Below are 7,295 nucleotides of genomic sequence, written 5' to 3'. Positions count from 1 at the left end.
TTACATCAACAGAAGCACCAAAGTCATTTTCATGGAACATGTTCTCATTATCTAATCAAGGAGTGTGTACAATTATTAAAGAAATTCATCAGAGTGCAAAAACTATAACAAAACATTTGATAGAGTCTGCAAATCATTTTGCAGATGCCATAGTTTCTTTTGATGTAATTGCTTATTGGAATAACAAACACAAGTGGATCATCAGTTGAGATGTGGCATTTAAAAGTATTACAGAGTGTTTCTTCATGAAACATAGATATGTTGTCACTGTCAGGTAAACGCATTTCAAAATGCCATTTTCTCAGGAAAAAAGACAAGACATTTCAGATTGAAGTGAAAATGTGAAAACCACAGATATACTTGCACTAAATTGCATGTTCGGTATTTAGTCAATTTGTATTAATTTAGCTGAATGTGTTTAAAATTGCGTAAATGTGTCTCACTGTGTGTCTGTCACTAGGCTGTTCTAGTTTATTGGTACAAGGCTAGATGACTGGGCTCGCTATCGTTTGAATTAAGTTGATCATCATCATTTAACTGGTATCTTGTTCTTTGAAATTCTGACATGCTTCAAAGCCAACATAGCAGCTATTTCCCACATGATATGAAATAAAAATAAAACACTGGCCTTTTTCTGTGTGAGCCATGAGCTAGTACAGTGATGCTTAGCTCACATCCCTCTGACTGGGATGTGATGACTGAGTAGCCTGGGCTGGTGGTGTGAAGAGAGGCTTAGACCCATAGGCTGATTACTGATTACCACAGTACTGCTGAGTAAGCTAAAGCACATGGGCTCAAGGTGGGCTGGGTCACTATGATTAAGGCAAGGGGAGGCTGGGTGTTGTGGATTGGAGAGCGAAGAAGGGGACAGGGCCACTGAGACCCCACCAAGAGGAGAATTGCGGAGATTGGCCTGGCAAAGCCACTACAAGCAAACTCATCTCCTTCATCTGTTCTGTGCATCCTGCCGGCCTAAGTAGAAAAATACGTTAGGAAACTGTCAACCTTTTACAGGAAAAACAAGAGGGAATGGCATTATTATATGACTGCAATATTTGGAGCAGTGCTTGGGAGTTGAGGCGTGTACACAGTCACTGTTAAAGTGTCAGTCACAGATACGGAGCTTGACCCCTTTAAAAAGGAAACCACGTTCAAATCACTGTCGGTATGTTTGGGGTTTAGAGGTCCAACAGACTCATAAAGAAATACAAAAAGAAAATGTTCTTTACTAAAGGAAACACTCAAAATGCTGAGTTTACCTATAATCCAGTGTGTGTGTGTGTGTGTGTGTGTGTGTGTGTGTGTGTGTGTGTGTGTGTGTGTGTGTAAAAAACCCCAGAATGAAGATTATTAAATCCATTTGTGTGCATGTGTGTGTTCATCTGTCCCCTTGAGGTAGTTCATGATTTTATTGCCCATCGACTTATTTTCAAGGTGTGACTGTCCAATCGCTGGGGGGGAGATAAAAATAAAGTTGCTTTTTTATTGTTTTAACAGTCAAAGTCAGGAGGCGACTTCCCAGCTGCAGGACACAGTTTTTTATGCATAAAAGAGAGAGAGAGAGAGAGAGAGAGAGAGAGAGAGAGTAAGAGAGAGAGAGAGAGAGAGAGAGAGAGAGAGAGAAAGAGAGAGAGAGAGAGAGTGTGTGTGTGTGTGTGTGTGGCAGTGGGTAGCACTTTTACATTTGTGACTATAGACTTGCATCACACATTTATCTTAAAGGACTACACTGGTGCTTTTGCTAGTTTTAGTGATACGTTTTTACACAATTAGAGATTTTTGAATTGATTTTTTTTTCATTCCTGTCAGCCATTCGTTTTCATCAATTTTTGTTCGTGTGAAATTCAATTTGCGAACCATTGAAACGTGTTGCTTGAATTATCACACTGAATATCAAATCTTTTCATCTGTTAAAAGTTTTTTTCAATTGCATGCAAATTATAAAATACAAAATGTTCTCACTTACCTATATTGGTATTCAGCCATGCAGATAGTTTTGGTTCTATTTATTACTGTTGTTGTTCATTTTTTCTTTAGTAGTGGCAGAGAAAACTGTCACAGTGAGGTCCTGGCGCTGCTGTTGAATTAGATGTTTTTGAAGTTTTTTTAAAAACTGCTGTTGAGCACCACTAAATAAGTTATATTTACCTCTACTGCATTGCTTAGGAGGCAAAAAAATTCCCACAAACATATATCATAACACTTAAACAAATAAAATAAAAATGATCTGTTTTTCTAGATACAAAATTGGCCATTGATTATTTGTGTGCAGATTTGATTTGTAACATTGACAATGGCTATGCAGACTTCATGTTGAGAAAAAACAGAAGCTGCTTGGCATGTCAAAGATACATTCAAAAGTATAAGTTACAACAGCATGGTTTACAAAGTTCTTAGACGTGATGTATAGTATATGTGATTTTAGTAAATTTGCGAATATGTGCTCAATACATTGTGTGGTCCTTTAAAAACCCAAACTGCATTATCATATCACTGCAAAATGATGAGCTGCAGAGAAAAGGTCACTAAAGCACATGTGGCCATTTTTCACAATAAGAGCCATTAGGGGCCATTCAAAGAGAACTGACCAATGACATGACATGAAGAAATGCCACAGTGGAGGGTCTTGTGACCAACAGCCTCATTGCCACGCTAAATCAATAATCATTAACACTGTAGCTGTGTAATGTTTACTACATACGTAACATTTTCAAAGCACTACACTGAGTCACAGAAAGGAGAAGATAAAATGTTTGCTCTAATCGATTGCACAGAGCTCTTCTTATGACTCATTGTACAAATGCTTTTCTAGATATAGATCGTCCACACTTCGTTTGTGCTCATCTGGAGAAAATTGATATTGCTGCAGAAGCACATATTAACACAAAATAGATGTAAGTTAACTGTTTTTTTCCTTGTATGAAATCTGGAATCCACTCCCATGTTGCAAGCCACAGCATATTTACCTTCCTGCCTGCCACACACACACACACAAGACACATGCAGTATGGCTACCAGGCAGAGTGGAATTACCAGAGATGTGCTTCAACTTGCCCAACAACATTCCCCAGAAACCATGTCAACCTTGGTATAGCAAGAGAGTGTGTGTGTGTGTGTGTGTGTGTGTGGTGTGTTTACTTGCCTTTAAGGATCTACAGTGCCCATCAGCCTCACTCACAGTCTGACTGACTACCCTCGCTGGAGCCACTCCACAGCTTTTAGGAGCTGAATAGGATCAAGCCGGCATGGCAACAATCTCTTCTTCCTTTGTGGCACTCTGGGACCCTTAAAAGAAACCAGGAGGGCATAAAACTCATTCACACACATACACACACACACACACACACACACACACACACACACACAGACAGACTTGTACAGCTGCAGAATGAGGTGGTCTCTTGGGAATGGAAGGATAAGTGCAATGCAACCTCAAACTGACCCTTCGTTCAATAAAGGTGCATGCATTGTGTATACCAACATTAATACACACGCACACACTTAAATAAAGAAGGATTCTTTTAAAGGGGAGTCCAGCATCACCATTCAACTCCATCTACATTTAACCCTTTCCAATAAGTAGCTATATTTTGATTCCTGGGTTGTGTACAGTTGACGGTGGATTTCTGAAGAATGAAAGACTGGCAACATGTGAGGACAGCTAAGGGTCAGTTTACACATCTTTCCTTCCCTCCTTCTCTCCCACTCCTCAATTATTCATACACTATAACATCCTCTCTTGCACACAGCCAATCGCCAAAGCCGAGAATGAGGAGGGGGAGGGCATAGAGAAACTTGGGAGCGGAGAACGAGCCCATGAATCCATGGGCTCCACCAGAAGCTGCCACTCACTCATTCATTGTGGGCTCCATTATCTCCTGAAAGGTATCAGACACGGAAGTATCTGATTGCACAAAACTGTAGATGGTGTATACACACACACACACACACACACTCACACACACACACACACACACACACACACACACACACACACACACACACGTACACACACGTTCACACACACACGTACACTCATTACATACAGCAGCAGCTTCACCCCCCCTTCACTGAACAATACTGACACAATTGCTGTGTAAGCATTAGCATAGTAATGGTGTCTTGAATACAGGGTCAGGCACAGCTCTTAGGTTATTAGACTCACTCCAGGGGCCCTGAATCTAAAAACTGGTCCCATTCAACCGTGGCTGCAGGGTCATTTTATGTGTTAATGCAACATTTTTCTAAGGGCTCACTGATATTCATGGAATAGATGCAACTGTACGTAAAGCAAGCTAACTGTGGAATAACATGCATGTAAGTGCAAAGGTTTCCGAGCAGGAACCGATTAGGATTCTTGCCTGGATGAAAAAAATAAAGTGAGAGAAGGACCCAGAGGAATAAATCACTGCTCAGCTGGCCAAATGGCTTATGCTATAGGTTTGCTAAGTCTGTGTCTATTGCAGTGTTAAACGAACCAAATTGAATTTCTATGTAGGAGGAAGCAGTTAAGGATCTGCAGTATACAAAATTAAAATAACAAATAAAAAATGGATGTAGTTTTTGTTGAGGAGCACCAACAGACAAAAACTTCAAGACACCTTTTTCATCCAAAATGATATATACTTTCTATTATGTTCTCTATTTTGTGAGGTGAAGTTGGGGGAACTCACAGCAGAAAGATGAAACATTGATGCTGCAGAGGCTAAGATATCCAGATTTTGATCAAGCTCCATAATGCAAGTTGATAGAGTCATTTACCGTACTATAACCACTTTGTCCCCACAACTCCAGTTTTAAACACAAGTTTTCTGTCAAAAATGTCAAACTCAAAGCGAGAGAAGCCTGATGACGCCACAATGACGTCATCTTTTTTTTTTTTTTTTCAAACCTTTGTAAGCTCGGAGCCAGGAAAGACATTATACAACTGTTTTCACCGTTCTCCTCAGGACAGAAAACGTAAACTTCATGTATACAATTGAAAACCCTATGAACCATGAGTCGTAAGCCATTTTGTACCGTCAGCTCACATTACCATATTACTGTAAATTAATTAACTTCATCTATCCAAGATGAGGGGTTACATATTACAGTAATTTAATCAACTATGTAGTGTTTCATTAGTACATTTAGTTGTTAATTATGAAAAAAAAACATTTTTATTTTGCATATTGTTTAGGAGCTGAGCAAACAGCCTAATCACGGGTTCTCCCTAGGGAGTGTCTGCCACTGACCTCTTTCCCACAATGCATTGTGCTGGCTTCAGGGCAAAGGGTGTTGCTCAGTGTCGCAAGGGACCTTTCCTCCTGCCCTGTAACTGACAGCCATTACCTTTATTCTATTCCTGTCTTATTCTGTCCCTGGTCTTCTCCTGTCTTTGAACCCACGGAAGTGAGTAAGGGGCAAGATGGAGCAACTAAGACAATGAACAAAGATTCTTCTTGCAGTATTTACATGTAAATGAATATAGTTCCTTATGGAGAAAGAGAGGAAGACAGAGAAGTAACCAAAAAGGAAAGAGAAGGAAAAAGGCAAAAGAAAATGAAAGAGAAGCAGAACAAATTCTGTCCAGTCACAGCAGGAGCTGAGGTGTAAAGTGAAACGGTTAGAAGAAGGCTTTCAAGAGAGGAGAGGAGAGATTGAGGCCAGGGGATGTAGAGTCTGAAAGCTGAGAAAAGGATGGGATTGTAAAAAGTAATGGAGATAGACTGTGACAAAGGAGCAAGAAACAAGACACTAGATTCTAACTAAATGAGGGTAAAGGGGAATAGGAATAGGTCATTGACAACCTCCTGTTGACGATAGAAATGTAACATGAACTTTGCAACGCGTGCCATCTAATTTGTGACGAACAAAAAGTAGAAGCGGATTCTGAAGAACAAAAATGCATCGTGTCAGAACTTCAAATGAACTAAATTGTGCATGCATAAAAGCGCGCTATTTCCCCTTTCATTCCACAATGTGCTTATTATTTTAACATGTAGAGCCTATATTATTTGTACTCCACATCCTCTGGGCCTTTAATGAGGAGAGGCAGAAAGGAAATAAGAGGAATTTCTATGAAATTGAAACATGTGTCTCTTCACAGACTGACTGGTTGATCTTCTAACAGTGCCAGATCTTCAAAGGCTCCTTCATGCCATCATCGTTACTCCTTTTAAAATATTCAACCCTGGAATGAGATTTTATTTTGTAGTCTTTTTTTCACATGTACTGCTTTGATATTTATGTAGGGTCAGAAAGGACTGGTAATTGGAGCATAAAAGAAGCATTTAAACCAACGCAAGCTAAATCCTTACAATCATGGACAGGGGAAATATGGCAAAAGACAAATATGAGCACTTATTTTAACAAAGATTACAAATGTGACAAATATAAAAGTATTGTTTGCCTAAAAGTGAGAAATCACTCTTTGCACAGAGGACACAGAGGTGTGATTGAAGATAAAAGAATTTGTGTAAATTGTGAGCTAAATTAGGTGAACAAAATTAATTTAATTCAACATTGTCCTTATATTGTGAATAACAACAAATATTGTTTATTGATAGTATTGGGAATGGAGCTTTAACTAAACCATCTTTTTGGCAATGTTTTTTGTATGTTCTGGATATCTTACCAAAGCACATATTATTGATACGTTCCTCAGACTCTGTTTAAAATGGATTGCAGGCTATTGGTTTATGAACTGGATCAAATATACAGTGTTTGCCACTAATGCTGGATTGCTTTGCTTTGGCGGCATACGTGTGTTCTTTCTATTGCGGGACATCTCCAGGGACGTTATCTGTGGGAGGTTTATGTTTATGTTTGGTGGGTATTGTGCTGACAAATGATGGTGGGATATTATGCTGGAATGTTTGGTTTATTGTCAGTTAATGTGTCTGAATAGTTCTATGAGTGATAGGTCCTGTAAATGAGACAGAAAAGAGTATTACATCCGACTTTTACATCAAATCTATCCTGAATGCATGTCTGTTTTTCAGCTGTTTTGTTTCATGATTTTCTTTTGACATTGTAAAGCACGTAATAAATGTGTCACACTGCATGTAAGCAGCCACCAGTGATTAAATATTTATGTTCTCCACAAGAGATTATCTGTGTGTGATTGTGTGTGTGTGTGTGTGTGTGTGTGAGTGTGAGAGCGAGAGAGGAGTGTTTCAGTGTGTGCACACTCTGATTAACTCAAAGTCAGCCAGTGAATGATAAATTAGGCAAGTTTTAATTCACTCACCACTAAAGGGAATTACGGTACAATCAACACACACACACACACACACACACACACACACACACAC

At 39.3% G+C, this 7,295-nt stretch overlaps 1 protein-coding gene across 1 annotated transcript in view; it reads right to left on the bottom strand.

Moving 5' to 3' along the window:
• Nucleotides 1–5,216: 5,216 nt before the first annotated feature.
• The window catches only part of hic2 (hypermethylated in cancer 2), a 25,825-nt gene continuing 23,746 nt past the window's right edge, over nt 5,217–7,295 (bottom strand). The window contains exon 3 of the transcript XR_004332060.1: nt 5,217–5,229. The gene's annotated coding sequence lies outside the window, so the exon portion shown is untranslated. The remainder of the gene's footprint in view (nt 5,230–7,295) is intronic.

The sequence above is a fragment of the Etheostoma spectabile genome, chromosome 5, assembly GCF_008692095.1.
Source record: "Etheostoma spectabile isolate EspeVRDwgs_2016 chromosome 5, UIUC_Espe_1.0, whole genome shotgun sequence".
Taxonomy (NCBI): Eukaryota; Metazoa; Chordata; class Actinopteri; order Perciformes; family Percidae; genus Etheostoma; species Etheostoma spectabile.
The sequence above is the reverse complement of the archived record's forward strand: the minus strand, read 5'-3'. Positions and strand labels throughout refer to the sequence as shown.